Source organism: Leopardus geoffroyi, chromosome B1, assembly GCF_018350155.1.
Source record: "Leopardus geoffroyi isolate Oge1 chromosome B1, O.geoffroyi_Oge1_pat1.0, whole genome shotgun sequence".
NCBI classification, from domain to species: domain Eukaryota; kingdom Metazoa; phylum Chordata; class Mammalia; order Carnivora; family Felidae; genus Leopardus; species Leopardus geoffroyi.
The window spans coordinates 140519327-140535486 of NC_059327.1; the positions used below are offsets into that span (position 1 = coordinate 140519327).

Sequence of the window (16160 nt, forward strand, 5' to 3'; positions counted from 1 at the left end):
GTACTTTGCACTTTCCCCTTCCTAGCCCTTCTACCAGGTCAAACTCCAGTTGGTTTTCTAAGCCTTGAAGCATAAGACCCTTGGAGGATTTTCTCCATTGAAAGCCTCAGGCAAAGCCCTGGAATCTGCCTCCCGTGCCTATAACCCAGATGCCTTCATACCCAAACGTTTAAAGGCTATCTAATCAATACGCAGAGCTCCAGAGGAGCCTCTAATACCTAGCAGTACAGTGAATACAGGGGAAAAACACAGAAATACCTACCACCTTGGTTCCCATCTGCCTGATCTTGCCTTAATTCTGCTGCTGTTGAAGAAGAACATATAGTTTTCCTCTCAATCTTCACTTAGCTTTTCACTAAGAAGATTTCAACTCACCTGACCTGATAGTGCCAAATGTAATAATGCTATTGTTGGTGTTACAGACAATAACTGTGGCTTCGGTTGCATGGTAATTAACTGTGCATGTGTGTGTGTGTCTCTCTCTCTGTTACATTTTGAACATACTTTCTTTATCTTTCTTTACTTTTTTTTTAATGGTACTGATTTAGGTAACCAGCCGGGTAGGTTGCATTAATGGCCCTAAATCTTCACCCTTGCCTATATGTAAGCACTTTGCCATGTGTGGAGATCCAATGAAAATATTAACCTCATCCAGAAACCACCGTCAGACACACCAAGAATATTGTTTGACTAAATGTCTGGACACCCTGTGATCCAGTCTAGTTGACATATAAAATTAACCATCACACCACATGATGTTGCAGTTACTCACACTAAAAATATGTGCTATTTCCTCAACCTTTAACTTAGATGTGGCTACATGATTTGCTGTGACTTTCACAGTGTTAGCAGGCTTACCAAGCTTTTTGGTGCTTCTACCTGTGTTCGTTCACGTTTGCCTGACTATAGGATAATACATCTGGAATAGTCTGCTGGGCCCGTGAGGAAGACGAGCAACTCATGAAGCAGAGCTGAGCTACCCCAGCTGAGCTCAGCCTGAGTGAGCCAATCTCTGCCAACCCACAACCACATTAACTAAGTGAAAGCATTGTTGTATGACTGAGAAGTGTGGGCTCTGTTATGCAGAGCAATTGTGCTCAGTTAACCATTACACCATCCATTTTGTTTATGTGGACCTTTTTTATCTGTTCTATATGTTCAGTTGTTGCAAACTTTCCTACACTCCTTGATCTTTTTTATCTGTTCTGAATGATTATGATAGTACAGATACTTTACTTAGGTTTAATATCACCCCTATCAAAAGAACGTAATACACATATTCAGTACTGAAAGTTAAGTGTGACAAATTAAACTCACACAGCTCTCTGAAAGTGTACAATGTAAGGAAAAAAAACCACTTTAATGCAAAGAAGTGAAACTCTGTAAGACAGAAGTGATTCCGGTGGTCCCTGCTCAAAACCCGTAACGTCTCTCCACCAGTTTACAGAGTCTCACAGGTAGGCTCTATGCCCTCTGGTCTAAACTCCTCTTTTTGCCTTGTGTAACCTGTAAGTTAAACAGCAGAATTAATGGGTGGTAATTATGAAAGTAACTTGCTTTTTATCTTTCACCATCCCTTTAAAACTGTTCAGTGTAAATATTCCTTCCCCTACCCCAAATGCATACTTAGACAATCTGATGACCATTTTTTTCTCTTGGGTTTTTTTCTTTCTTATACTCCCTTTAAGTTATAAGCATGATCAGTGAATACATGTGCCAGTTCAATATGTCATTCAAAGCTCTAAAGTTAATGTAATGTTAAATTATTTCCTTCCCAAAAAAGAGGTTAAAGTGGGAGACAGACAAAGCATAAGAGACTCTTAAAAACTGAGAACAAACTGACGGTTGATGGGGGATGGGAGGGAGAGGAGGGTGGGTGATGGGTATTGAAGAAGGCATTTTTTGGGATGAGCCCTGGGTGTTGTATGGAAACCAATTTGACAATACATTTCATATAGAAAAAATTATTTCCTTCCCCTAAACTGGGTCCTGGGATAAACTACTGCTTGCAGGAGGAAAAAGAGAAGATTCCCCTTTTGTTTCATTCACTTCCTCCTTCACTAGTCAGCTGCTGTTTTGACCTTGCCAAGGTAGGGGATGGAGTAGGAAAAGACAGGTAAGAGGGAAAGTTCTCATCTGACCAATACTGAAATAAGATGGCTCTTTTGATGGTTTCCTTCACTGAGAAAAAGCCTTTTATTTTGCTATAGTCCCAATCATTTATTTTTGCTTTTGTTTTCCTTGCCTGAGGAGACATATCCATAAATATATTGCTAAGGGCGATGTCCAGGGGATTACTACCTGTTTTCTTTTAGGACTTTCATGGTTTCAGGTCTCACATTTAGGTCTTTAATCCATTTTGAGTTTATTTTTGTGTAGGGGGTAAGAAAGTGGTCCAGTTTTGTTCTTTAGTCTTTGGCATAGCAAAGGAAACCTTCAACCAAATGAAAAAGTATCAATTGAATAGGAGAAGATATTTACAAATGTTATATCCGATAAGGGGTCAATACCCAAAACATATAAAGAACTTATACAACCCAATACTAAAAATAATAATAATAATAATAAGTAATCTGATTGAAAAATGAGCAGAGGACCTGAACAGACACTTTTCCAAACAAGACATACAGGTGGCCAATGGACATATGAAAAAATGCTCAACGTCACTAATAATCAGGGAAATGAAAATCAAAACCATAATAAGATGGTTTTGACACCTGTCAGAACCTGACACCTGTCAGAATGACTAGTATCAAAAAAACAATAAATAACAAATGTTAGTGAGGAAAAAGGAAGCCTTGTGCAGTGTTGATGGGAATATAAATTGATGCAGCCACTGTGGAAAACAGTACGGTGTTTCTTAAAAAATTAAAAATAGAAATACCATATGACCCATGAATTTCACTTCTGGATATTTATCCAAAGAAAATGAAAAAGCTAATTTGAAAAGATATACACACCCCTATGTTTACTGCAGCATTATTTACAATAGGCATGGAAGCAACCTAAGTGTCCACTGATAGATGAATGGATAAAAAAGATGTGATATATGGATAATAAAGAAGAAGTGGTATGTAGATAGATATGGATGTAGGTAAATAGAAATATACAGAGGTAGAGATAGAGATATATAAATATAGATATATCACAATGGAGTATTAGCCATAAAAAAAGACTGAGATCTTGCCAATTGTGACAACATGGATGGACCTAGAACATGTTACACTAAGTGAAATAAAACAGAGAAAGACAAGTACCATATAATTTTACTTAGATGCAGAGTCTAAAAATGACAAATGAACAAACAAAACAGAAACAGACTAAAAAATACAGAGAATAAACTGTTGGTTGCTAGAGGGGAAGAAAGTAGGGGAATGGGCAAAATAGGTGAAAAGGATTAAGAGGTACAAACTTCTAAACATAAAATAAATAAGTCACAGATATGAAAAGTACACTATAGGTGTGGAGAGTAAGCTTAGGAATTCCCTGAGGTTGCACCAATTGGTTAACAAGGCATGAAGAATTAGAAAGCCATAGGATGTAAATAAGATCAGGTAAATGGGGAAAAGGACCCCAATATAGGGCAAAGGAATAGGAATAGGAAATCTCAGGATGAAAACATCCAAGATGAGGTAAACAAGATTAGGTATTTAGGGAAGAAATGCCCCCCAACTTAGTACAATAGCAGAAAGCTGCTTTCACAGGAAGGAAGGGCGAAAATAGGTAAAAAGGAAAACAGGACTTTAGACCACAGCAGGGTGAAGTTGCCCAGAGCTGAGCTAATTGGCAAAAGTAAGGTGCCTTGTTGACCCTGAGGTAGCATGCTCTGTCTTTCTTGTCCCCAGGCCAGTTTAGGTAAATAGAGGTGGCACCTTATGTCTACTGTAAACAACCTTCCTCCCAGCACCAGAGTTTTGATTTGTATTGACCAAAACCCCTAACACCGCATATCTTCAAAACCCCTTTTCCCCCATGCCCATGAGTTAATGTTCACGGTTTCATTGTCTCTTTGTGCACAGCCATCATGCTTGTAAGCCTTCTGATCCTAAATTTTTTTTTTCAACGTTTATTTATTTTTGGGACAGAGAGAGACAGAGCATGAACGGGGGAGGGGCAGAGAGAGAGGGAGACACAGAATCGGAAACAGGCTCCAGGCTCTGAGCCATCAGCCCAGAGCCCGACGCGGGGCTCGAACTCACGGACCGAGAGATCGTGACCTGGCTGAAGTCGGACGCTTAACCGACTGCGCCACCCAGGCGCCCCATAAGCCTTCTGATCCTAATACAAATGGAGCAAGGACCCTTATTCAGGGGTCTTGTCTCCTCTGGAACATTAGCCTCTCTCACATTTTAATCCTGCATTCTGTTCTCTTGCTGGACAAGAGAGAACTCCAGATCCAGAGTCTATTGAATTCTAGGGAATTCAGTCAATAATAGTGTAATAACATTGTATGGCAACAGATGGTAACTACATCTATCATGGTGAGCCATGTATAGTATATAGAATTGTCTAATCATTATGTTGTGGAGCTGAAACTAATATAACAATGTATGTCAACTACACTTCAATAATATATATTTTAAAAATAAATATATAATAAATAAAATAAGATTTCTCATGTACTCTAATCCTGGCCAATGTTTAAAACTGCCTCTTCCTTTGAGTGCAAAATCCTGTGTATAAGCAGGGCTTCTCCTTCAGCAGGCCACACCATATTTCTTTCAGCTTCCAGTGCTCCCCACAGCCTCTTACAAGCAGGGTCCACTTGTTTTGTAATGCCATTATCTGGGCAGGATCCTTCAAAGTAACAATCCTATATCTCAACCTCCATGCCTGGCCCTTCAAATTCACAAACATCTGCCTGGCTGGAGGAGGACAGCTCCATCCCAGATGTGACTACTTTGCTGTATAAACTATTGGAAAAGTCCATATCTTCAAAAAGGCACACAATTTAAGCCCTGTGAGTTGCCCCATTAAAGTCCCCTTGTTAAATTTGATGCGAAAATAACATGACAGAGAGAAAGTTTCCCCAGGGCAGGTGTCTCCAAAGAAATTCTCCTCTATAATCTTCCCTTTTTCATTTTCTTAAGCCTTTTACAATGTGATGTGATGAGTGAGATGTTTAAGAGTCAGACCATTGGTTTTCAGGCAAATCTTTTGAAATTTTTCATATGGCTCAGCACCTCTCTGGTATCGTAATGGCCCTGTCAAAATTTCCAATTTGTCACCTGCTTCACTTGATACTCATTATTTCTCAGGTGGCTGTTCAGTCACATGATTCTTGTGGTTCTCTAAACTCTCATGCATCTGTCCTCTCTTTTGATAAATCTCTCTTATCCAACATTTCTGTGTAAGTCTAAACTCTATCCTATTTTCAAGGCTTCACACAATTGTTTCCTCTTTATAAAGCCTTCTTTGATCTTCTGGTCAAAATGAATGCTTCTCTCTGTGTTCTCAGAGCATGTGGCACCTTTATTAAAGTTGTTAGTAGAGCAGAGCTTGCATTATAGTTCCAAACTACAATATTTCACAGATTCTAGAATAAATGGTTTTTCACATTTAGACATTTCTGAAATAGGCATGCATTTTATAGTTAATGCAATGATATCTTATAATTGCTTGGTGGGGTTTTGTTTTGTTCTATTTTTCTACTTCTTTGTTTTTTATAAAATGATGATACATCTCACAATTGGTAGCAACTTAGTAGTTTGTGAGCCCCTGGAATTTAGAGATTTTGTCTCATTTCTCTCTATACAACCTTCAATGATGAATTCAGTGTCTTGCAGAAATTAGATGCTCAAAATTTGTGTTCTATATAGTGCTGGGATACTATGCTTTTCTTCAGTGTCCACAACATTCCCAATTACCATTTCATTCACATTAAAAGAGATTTGATGGGACATTCATTACTTAAAAAGTAACATTTATTAGTCTATGTGTTGTGATTAGAGCTTTAATATCATCAGGAAGAAGTTTAATCTGACTTCATTTTCACTCCATTAAAAACCTTGTAACAGTGTTAATAAATTAGATCTCCAGAGTCATAAAAGTATATGTCATAGCCCCAACTGCACATATTTGACCACATTGGGATATTTAGCATAGTTTTAAATTTGGAGATATTCACATTTATACAAATTAATGGTTTCCATGATTTTAATGAGGGCACACAAATGTATAAATTGTATAATTTTGGTCAGTCCTGTTGTCAATGATACTAATAAACTGGGGACACATTGTAGCAATTAGAGTTCATTTCTTTGCTTAAAATGAATGTTTTTTATTTTGAGCTCACCATAGACTTGCCTTTTCTACACAGAATTATAATTAGACATCATAAAGAAACTCAGCTAGAATTATTGTTCTGGGAAAAAAAAAAGAGACTTAAGAGAACAAAATAAACCCGAATACATAGTATTAAGATGTGGTCATGATGCTTAAATGCCCTCTTACACGCAAGATTTAATTATCAAGATTCTCAACTTAGAATCATTTGTGGCACAATATTTACTAACTTACAGGTTAAATGACTTACAGGTCATTTAATTTGTTTATAGACATGTACAGAGGCCTTATAATAGACAAGGAAAACAACCAATAAAGAGATGAATAGTCTGTAGAAAAAGGCAACCCTACCAAATCTCAAATGTTCCCTTCCCTAGATGCCAGCATGACAATATTTAGGATGGGGAAACTTATTTCATGCATATACTGAATGAAAATCTTTTCATATGACAAGTAAATCTATAGCTTTCTGTATATCTATGCATTCATTTTTTTCATTAACTTTGTTCCTAAGTATTTTTCTGAGCTTCCTAAGAAACAAAAAAGAATTGTTGGAATTCTAAGAGACTATGAGGCAGTTCACCAAAAGATTGGTTTCAAAAATGAAACATACTATCTAGAAAATTCATATTGTCTCATATTTTCTTGTATGAGACAAATAAAAGGCCTTAGCTATGAATAATAATAGTTGTATTTCACAAAATGCCAAGTATGCATTTAAACTAGTAATCGTTGTTCAAAATAACCCTGAAAATAGGTGATATCGTTCTCATTTTAGATAAGCAAACAAATCCAAAGAACTAACATAATGAAGCCAAGATTTGAATTTGGGTCTCTCTATCTCTAAAGAGTATTTTCTGTCCCCACTCTATCCCACTATCAATGTGAAATGTCGTTGTAGCACTATTTGCTCTAGAGTAGAAATAGGTGAGTCTTAAGTTTAATCTTAAGATTACTGAAGCATCATGCTGAGATCACATTATCTATTATTTCACTACCAGTATACGCTCTAAGTCAAATTTTGGTTTCATATATGAAAGAACATTCTGATGATTAGAGATCCTCAATGATGAGATGAAAATAATTCTCGAGCAGGGACAGGATCACTGGCAGAGTTACTGAGTTACCCTATTTTGGATGAAAGTTTAGACAACTTAGATCTACAGGGACCTTTCCAATTTTAACTATTTATAACAGCACTTTATAAGTTACTTGTGGTGAGGCAAAAAGAAAGAATAACATAAAAAACACAAGTCACAAAGTTGGAGATCATGGGTTTGAGCCTTAACTTTTATTATAAGCCTATCTGACAGCTGATTTACCTTTCTTGGCCTTGGTTTATTCAACTAAAAAAGAAAATGGGGACAAAATTATCCACTTCACAGTCACTATCAAAATTAATCTGAGAAATTAAGAATAAATACACTTTATAAACTGTAATGTACTGGCTACCATACAGTGGTGCCTTATATGGGTGCCTTATATGGGTGTTATATGGGTGCCTTATATGGGTGATGTAAAGCATCCAGAAGTATTGTTTAAACTGAGTTTTATTAGGAACTTAATCCATCCTCAAGTGAGTCAGTCAGTTTCATTACATAGTCCTAAATCTTCATATTTTCTTCAACCACTTTTTCTTATTCACTAGTTCAAATAGAAAATATAGCACTATTTATAATGCTATATTCTTGATTTCCTTAGAAATTCAATATGAGTTTCACCTTCCAGAATAACTCAAACTTCATTAAGTGCTTTCAGTAGTTGGTTCTTTCCAAAACCTTTCTCTCGACCTATAACTCTCCACCAATCTATAGATACAAATAAGTAGCTGTGTTCTTTGCTATTTTGACTTATCCTTTCTCACACACTTATCTTTTAAAACAATTTCTTGCTCAATGTCAAAATATACCTTAACTTGATGGTTAATTGTCATGAAGAAGAAGTAATTGTATAACTGCCCACACATTAAGATAAATATACTCTACTCTTATTAAACTATAATTATAAAAATTAAAATTGCTAAGATTTATTTTCTGCCAAACATTGTATTTAGGGGCTGTGTAGGATTGTTTTCTGGATCTTAAGCTTATTCTCTTTCCAACAGCATAAGGAGAATTGGGGTGGGGAGGGAATCCTTGGGCTTCATTTCATCCCTACTTATATATTTACTTAACTTTTGTAAGCATTTTATAATTTATAAACATTTTTTCCCCTGATCAACTATGTGAAATAATAAGACCCAGACCTGAGGTGTTACATAGCCAGTGCAAACAAGCAAGGCCAGGACTTGGAGCGAGGAAGGACTTGGAGGGCAAAACGTAGCTCATGAGGAGAAACAGGAATAGGGACAAGCCAGGATCAGACACGCTAAATGGAAAGAACAGTAGAAAAAAGTCAACATTCTTCGGCGAGCTTAGGATGAAACACAGAGGAGTCAGTGAGGAAATACTGTGTAGAAGCTGGGAGGGGACACGTTGAATCAGGACAAATTACCGAGTTCCTGGTAAATTCTAGCCCTGCTGTGCTGCCCAACAGCAGATACTGCTTACGTTCACCTACCCGAGACTGGCAGCCTCCCCCAAACAACTTCTGCAACAGAAAAAAGCACAGTAGGAGAGCAAAAATGATGCTTCAGTGTATAAAATAGATCGTCCCAGATACCTCCTATCAGTTCTGCCTTGGTCAAGGGTAGACTGTGTTGCTTCAGGAAAAACAGGCAGTGGAATCAGGGATATGAGAATTCCTCTGACCTGAAATGGGTCCTGAGACTGTGTATCCAAGTTTCATTAAGGAGCAAATCACCCAATGTTAACCCCATATTCCCTGAAGCACCAGAATGAAGTTAGCATTTTTCACAGAAAGATAACTGAGTATCCTACAATAAAAATCTAGCTTTTCTCTTTTAAAAAGCATGCTGATAATTTCACGTTTAAGGAAAAAAAAAATGAGTAGGAAACTTCCGATGTGAAGTCTCTTAGAACTGGAGCAAATATACTTTTCAACCACATTTGTTAATATCTCTAAAAGAACAACACATACTTGCCATCACTTTGCAAGGTAGTTCCATTAAGTTATTCTACATGGATTCATTCTCATTTCTCTTTTATATCATTACTGGTTTGATGATGCCTCCTAGAATTGTCATAGTGAACAGTCTATCCAAATCTTAAAAATAAACTCTTGCTGGGGCTCCTGGGTGGTTCAGTCAGTTAAGCGTCTGACTCTTGATCTCAGCTCAGGTCATGATCTCCATGGTTCGTGAGTTTGAGCCCCACATCAGGCTCTGCACTGACAGTGCCTGCTTGGAATTCTCTCTCTCCTTCTCTCTCTGCTCCTCCTTCGCTTAGTCTCTCTCTCTCTCTCCCTCTCAAAATAAATAAATAAATTAAAAAAAATTCTTTTTGGCAAGGGTTTGTATCTGCGATTTGGGGTGGAATTTTGGCACGTGGTTTCTTACATGATTTTGTGTGCATTTGTATGTATGATGAATTAGTTGTACAGAGTTCTTACATAAAGAGGGAATAAAAAAGTAAAAGCCATAATCAGATAATTTTTTCTATCTCCAAATCTGACATCTTAGGATAATTCTTTATAAGGCCATAAATTCATAATTCGACATGTTACTTTCTTCCTTTCTTTGTACTGGTATTTTTTATTATAATTATTTGGGACCTCTTTTTTCTTGTCATTAAACATACATACGCTTACAAGCTGGGCTTTTCTCTTAAAGATCACTTAAGGACTAAAATAAAAATATATCCCTATATTGAGCAAGCTCCTCTCACACACACTTATATATTACATCTATTGGTGAGAATTATTATACAAGGTTAGAGATAGTCTACTATGGAAGTGGTAGCCAATAAAAATATAAACTCAGTTTATTATAAGTGAAATAGATGCATGCATTAAGTAATATCTGAGAATAAAAGGTTGCTCGTCTAAGACTGGGCCTGGCAGTCTGGCCTCCCAGAAGAGGAGGTGACTGCCCACGAATCTCCTAGGCAACTGGTTACTGCTGAGTCCTTAGGGCCATTCCTCAACACGCCAGAAAGTGGATAGAGTTTTTCACAAATAGAAATGTTGATGTGGCAAACCCTACAGCAATCCCGCCTCGTCATTCAGCTCTACCGAACACCCGGAACCCCATCCCCTGGCCCTACCAAGGTTGGGGCTGGTACGCTCCCTCGCCACAGGTGCACTCTCTTGCTGGTAGAGAAAGGCTGGAGCCCAGGTTCCTCCACACCATACTGCTCTCACATTCCGCCCTCCTCAGGCCAGGCAACGGATGGCTGCTTTTGTAATTGTGCTGCTCAAGAGCCCCCATGACCGGAGGGAGTCTCGTTTCCAAAGCTGGAAGCCTGGCTTGGCTAGACTTTGGGTCTGCTCAAGAATGTGTGGACAACCAGAATCCCACACACCTGCTGCTGTTGCTGTCTCCAAGTTTTTTCCCTAGAATGCTGCTCTGGCAGGTCCGGTGTGTGTGCTGTCTAGCTATGTGCTCTGTTGCCATGACAACAATGACAATAGTAACAGCTACTACATAATAGCTATTTACTGGGCTGAAGACTATTAGCCTTCACAACAACATAAAGAAGTGATGAAATTATCTTCATTTTAGAGGTGGAAATTGAAGACAGAAGCGGCAAACTGACTTGCCTTCATCTACTTCAATGATCATTGATGGTGTCAGATTTTTAAATGCGGAACGGACTTTGCTTTGGATCTTTATAGTATTACTTCAATTATTCAAACTGTTGAAATGGAGAAAACTTAGCCATTTTGTTAACGTCCTAAACCAAAGATCCTTAAATCACTGTTGATAAACCATAGAGTTTACTGCAATGACTGAAACCTTTCAGAGTGCCTGTAGAGGTCTAGTCGGTAAACTTGAATAGCAAGAGAAAGGCAGGTGTCTGCCTCTGCTATTTGTGGGCCTGGAGCAAAAGAACAAATGGAGGATGCTGCAATACCTGTCTTACGCTTAAAAGTTATGAATCAATATACTAATTCATAAATAAAACATGCTATGTCCTTCTACTTTGATAAGTTTACTTTAACAAAAATAATATGAGTATATACAATGGGCATTTTGTATACAGCTATTTTTTTTATATGACTGAAAAACATCAAAAACAGCTTTATTGAATTATTACTATTAGGCTTGTCCGCATCTTCTCTTTAGGACTGTTATACTCAAACAAACAATAAAATTAAAAGATACATAATTCACTATGTATTATATGTTTTTGATAAGATGTATTTCTTTTTTGCTTTCGCTTGAGGAAAATCACCAGCTACGTTGTTATTATCAATATTTTCACATAATTTAAGTTCTATCTACAACAATGACAGGTTAGCTATTCTCTCTCAGGGCATTGGAGCTCTTTGGTGGTTCATTTTAATTAACTTCCATCTAGAGAATCTTTATTTTTCTGAAGGAGTGTGACCTGGAATTTTTAGTGACATTTTAAAGTATTCCTTATATTTGGATGTTAACCATGAATTTTACGAATCATTCTTAACTATTGTAATGAGGTCATACATGATAAATTACTATCAAAGAAATTATTGCAAAATATTTTAAATGTAGCATATAAATCACTATCACCTATATAACAATTTTACCCCTTCTTTAAAGCATAACTTAGTTCCATACACTATTGAAGTTCTGATTTAATGTTTTCAATACTAGAATATGATTTAAAACATTGCAATGGGTATCCCAATATTTTCTTCCAGATCTCTCTTCAGTTAACACTTTACTTCCTCTATAATTTCTGGAAAACAGTTCCTGTAGAAATTAGTAATAATACTAATGGATATAGATTCACTGGATGACAATGAATCTTCTCTTTCATAGTCATACAATATTTCCATGCCCTTCTTATTTCTATATACGTTCTATACATTTTAAAGAAATGTCATTCTTGTTGTAGAATTTATTTGCAGTTCCTTCAAATTAAGGGAGAAAACTTTTATTCTAAATTGAAAAAATAAATTCTTTCAAAAGTTAAGTAACTTTTTTGTATCCCCTAACCATGAATAGAACAAATTCAAAATTAGTTTTACTATCCATGAAAGTCCATGATTCACTTTTTATTTGAGGATTTTTTTTGTTTTTTAGCTTAATTCTTCCAGTGTACCTTGTATCTTTTCTAAATGGATTCTAATTGTTTTAACAGTCTTGAGTTAACATTTCCTTATATATCTGAGAATCCTTATGAAGAAGTCAGAAGGGAGGGAGACAGTGCAATAAACACCTTGACCTCACTCTCTTCCTTCTTGCTGATCACGTGCTTTAGCTTTCATTGCTTAAAACCCTAGAGAAGTCAGAAAGTTCACACAGAAGCTGTTAGTTGCAGCTGAAATCCTTCTCAAGGATTTGGTTGGGGTGATCGTTCCCCAGTTGCTGCAGGTACTTCTGCCAAAGGCTTACACCTGCAACCTTCTCAAGAGGGCTTGAGTGATTGGGTGATTGAGGTCACCGTAAATGAAGGGGCCTGAGAGTTACACATCCTCTGTGACTGATGGGGGAGCTGCTTACAAAAACCCTGCACCATTGTCTCAAGTTGGAAAAGACTCTGTGTCACAATTTACATCCCACAGCTCCCCATGGGATCATTCCAAAGCTACAATTCACTTGAAACCACATTCTTCTGAAGCTCTTTCCCATTTCCTATCTGCTTCCTTCACTCCCCCACTGGTTTTTCCTGAGAGCACCCACTTGATGTATCTTGTGTACCCCAATCCCCACCTTAGGGTGTGCTTCTAGGGAATCTTACTTAAGAAAGAACAGGGACATGTTAAATGTAGTCTTAGAGATAAACCCATGGAATAGAGAACAGAGTGAAGAGGGTAGAGAGTAAACCTGAAGACCTACTAATGGGAGACTGGAATATTAGGCATCTGTAGGAGACAGTGCTAGATGCTCATCAAAAATGCATTACCCAGTCTTTCTTACCAACAGATCATGACTTCAAGAGTAAAACCAAACCCGCTAAATCTCTCATCCCTTGGAGCTAGGAATGGCTATGTATCCTAGTTCAGGCCACTGAGATGTAGGCCGAAGTCTCAGGAGAGATTCTTTCTTCCTAATCAAAAACACAAAGTTTCAGTAGAAGAAAGACATTTTGCTATATCCCCTTTCCCCTTCCTCATGCCTGGAAAATGGGGACTGGCAGTCTGGAAGGGCAACAACCATCTGGTGACCATGATCTGAATGAAAAGTAGGAGGACACAAGACAATATGTTAAGATAACTTAATGAAAAGAGACTGTGGGTCCCTGTTGTGCCAGTCTGGACTGCCTACCCTTAGACTTCTGGTTGTACAATAAAAATTACACCTCTTTTCAAACCACTTTTAGTTAGATTTTCTGTTATTTGTGACTGAACTCATTGTGTTAGAAAAACCATTAAAAGAATAAAATAAAGTTGTACCAGAGACTCAGAGATTTTGTTCTGGCAGAGCAACACCCACCTATAACATAATACCTTTCCCCTCTAAGCATTTAGTCTAGTTCATGACTTCTGCATCAAGTGCACTAAACAATAAAGCCAAGCACCCTGGCAAGACACATCAATGTTTTAGTCATGCACAGAGACACGATTCTGAAGCCTCAGACAAAATATCTGGAGAGTAGGAGGTCATTCGGCATGCAGAACAATGTTAACAGGTGCAGGAAAATTAGCCAAATGGAAATGGGCTGAGGCTGAAGGTAATTCTCTGTGTCTTATCCAAATATGTGTCTGAGAGTTATTGACCAGTGTAAATGCTCATGGCTCTGGTTTCAAATCTTACCCAAAGAAGAAATAAGTCTTGTCCCAATAAAGTATCCAAGTGCCTTTTGGGCAGATATTGCACATATTTTCCAGGAGGAATAGTTTTCTGGGTCAAGTCACATTTATATTCTATGGACAGAGACATGAGTGCCTTATTTAAATAGCAAAGTACAATGTGATAAGGGCTAATACTTCTGACAAGTGTAAAAACTGAGAATCTATGTTTTTAAAGCCTTGTGGGTAACATCTCTGTCTTAGTGATGATATACACATAATTTTATAGTCAAGCACCAGGAGCAAGAGCTCTGGGCTTGAATTGGATAATGTGGGGATCGGGGAATTAAAAGAAGTAACTAAGGAATAGTAACCCAAACCAATTTATCACATCAGGTATTAATATACAAAGGATACAAATTTCCATAATTTTCAGGCAGAGACAATGAAATTCCATTTGGTCCAAAAATATGCTGTACAAGATATTTTCATAAGCCCTGTTAATATGAGAAATGGACCACCAGGATGCACACCACACACACACACACACACACACACACACACGCACGCACACCACCCTGGTAATCATCCATCTATAATCTTTTACTTATTTTATAGTTTGAACGCAGTGTTCCCTCGAGCTTTAACATGAGTCTGGGAAACCAAATTCAGCCAACATTTATATGGAAAAGAATCAACCCTACATGATGTAAGAAACTTTATTCCCAGAGATCATAATTTCCGGATGTAAAATACTATTCTGAGGAGAAAATTTAAACTCTATTCTTGCCAACTGCAAAAACAATGAGTCTGACTACATTTACTATGTTTAATAAAATAATGATCACATGGAGAAGCAATTTGTGAAGAAACACTCACTTTAGACAAGAAATGTTTGACTCAGTTTTTGTACTCTCTAACACTCAGAAAAGTTTATACTCAAGGTGTAGTTATAATGAACCACAGACAAGGATTCATCTTCTAGCCTGAGGTGGAATGCCTAAGTCATGTCCCATTCATTCATTCAGAACAGATAAAGACATTTACTGTGTGACCAGCTAAGTACAGGAATTCAAAGTCATAAGTGGCAAAATTCCTCAAAGAGCTTACAGCCAATACAGTAGCAGAGACAAAACTATAAGAGAACACTGATAATTATAAACACACACATACAACAAGGAACACACAACAGGGCTGTGGCACCGTATACCTCCAGAGGGAAATGGGGAAAAGAAATGTTAAGAAAAGCTTCACAGAACTGTTTGGACAGTTTATTAGAGAATCGGTGAGAATTTGTCAACTTAATACCAAATGTAAGAAGGAAATACGAAATAAAATGCATCACATAGAGTAAAAATGGACACGAGGACAATTGTAAGTGCGTATCTGTAAGGATAGAATAAAGCTTGATTATGAAAGCTTGTGTTTCATAAGGAGTTGGATTTTAATGGGTGATAGGGGTCCACTGAAGGATTTTAAGCATGGAACACGAGCAGATATCTATTTTAGGAACCTGACTCTGACCAACTTGATTATATTGGAGAAGAGGGAGGGTCAAGACACAGACAGAGATAATATGTAATACAAAAGGAATGGGGAGAAACTGGACTAAAACAGTGATTTACATAATAGAATAGACAATACTGTGCAACGCTGAGATGTGGCAATGGATGAAAAAGAAAAGCTGATAATGTCCCTTAGGTTTTTACTCTGGAGGTTCAGGTGGATGGTATAGGGCATTTAATAATATAGGAAAGATATATGGAAAAAAATGGAGAAGATAGTTCACTTATGGTCATATAGGGCAAACTGGTGTAATTTTCTGGTGGACATTTGAAAATACAGATATGAACTTGAAAGGTAAAAAAAGTAAAGTTGTTGGCAGTAAGAGTAGAACTTAAAGTAAAAGCATTGGAGACAACCTCTAAAAGAATGCATTATTGGGGCACCTGAGTGGCTCAGTAGGTGAAGTGTCCAACTCTTGGTTTTGGCTCAGGTCATGATCTTGCGGTTTTGTGAGCCCCAAGTCAGGCTCTGTGCTGGTGGTGCAGAGCCTGCTTGGGATTCTCTCTCTCTCCCTCTCTCTGCCCCTCCCCCAC

The 16160-nt window shown here is 37.5% G+C and overlaps 1 long non-coding RNA gene across 1 annotated transcript; it reads right to left on the bottom strand.

The window, feature by feature from the left end:
• Positions 1 to 1334: 1334 nt before the first annotated feature.
• LOC123583303 lies at positions 1335 to 10743 on the bottom strand. Its single transcript, XR_006704824.1, has 2 exons — positions 10449 to 10743; positions 1335 to 1506 (listed from the first exon to the last, which is right to left on the bottom strand). It is a non-coding gene; the product is annotated as an uncharacterized LOC123583303 (long non-coding RNA).
• Positions 10744 to 16160: the final 5417 nt, after the last annotated feature.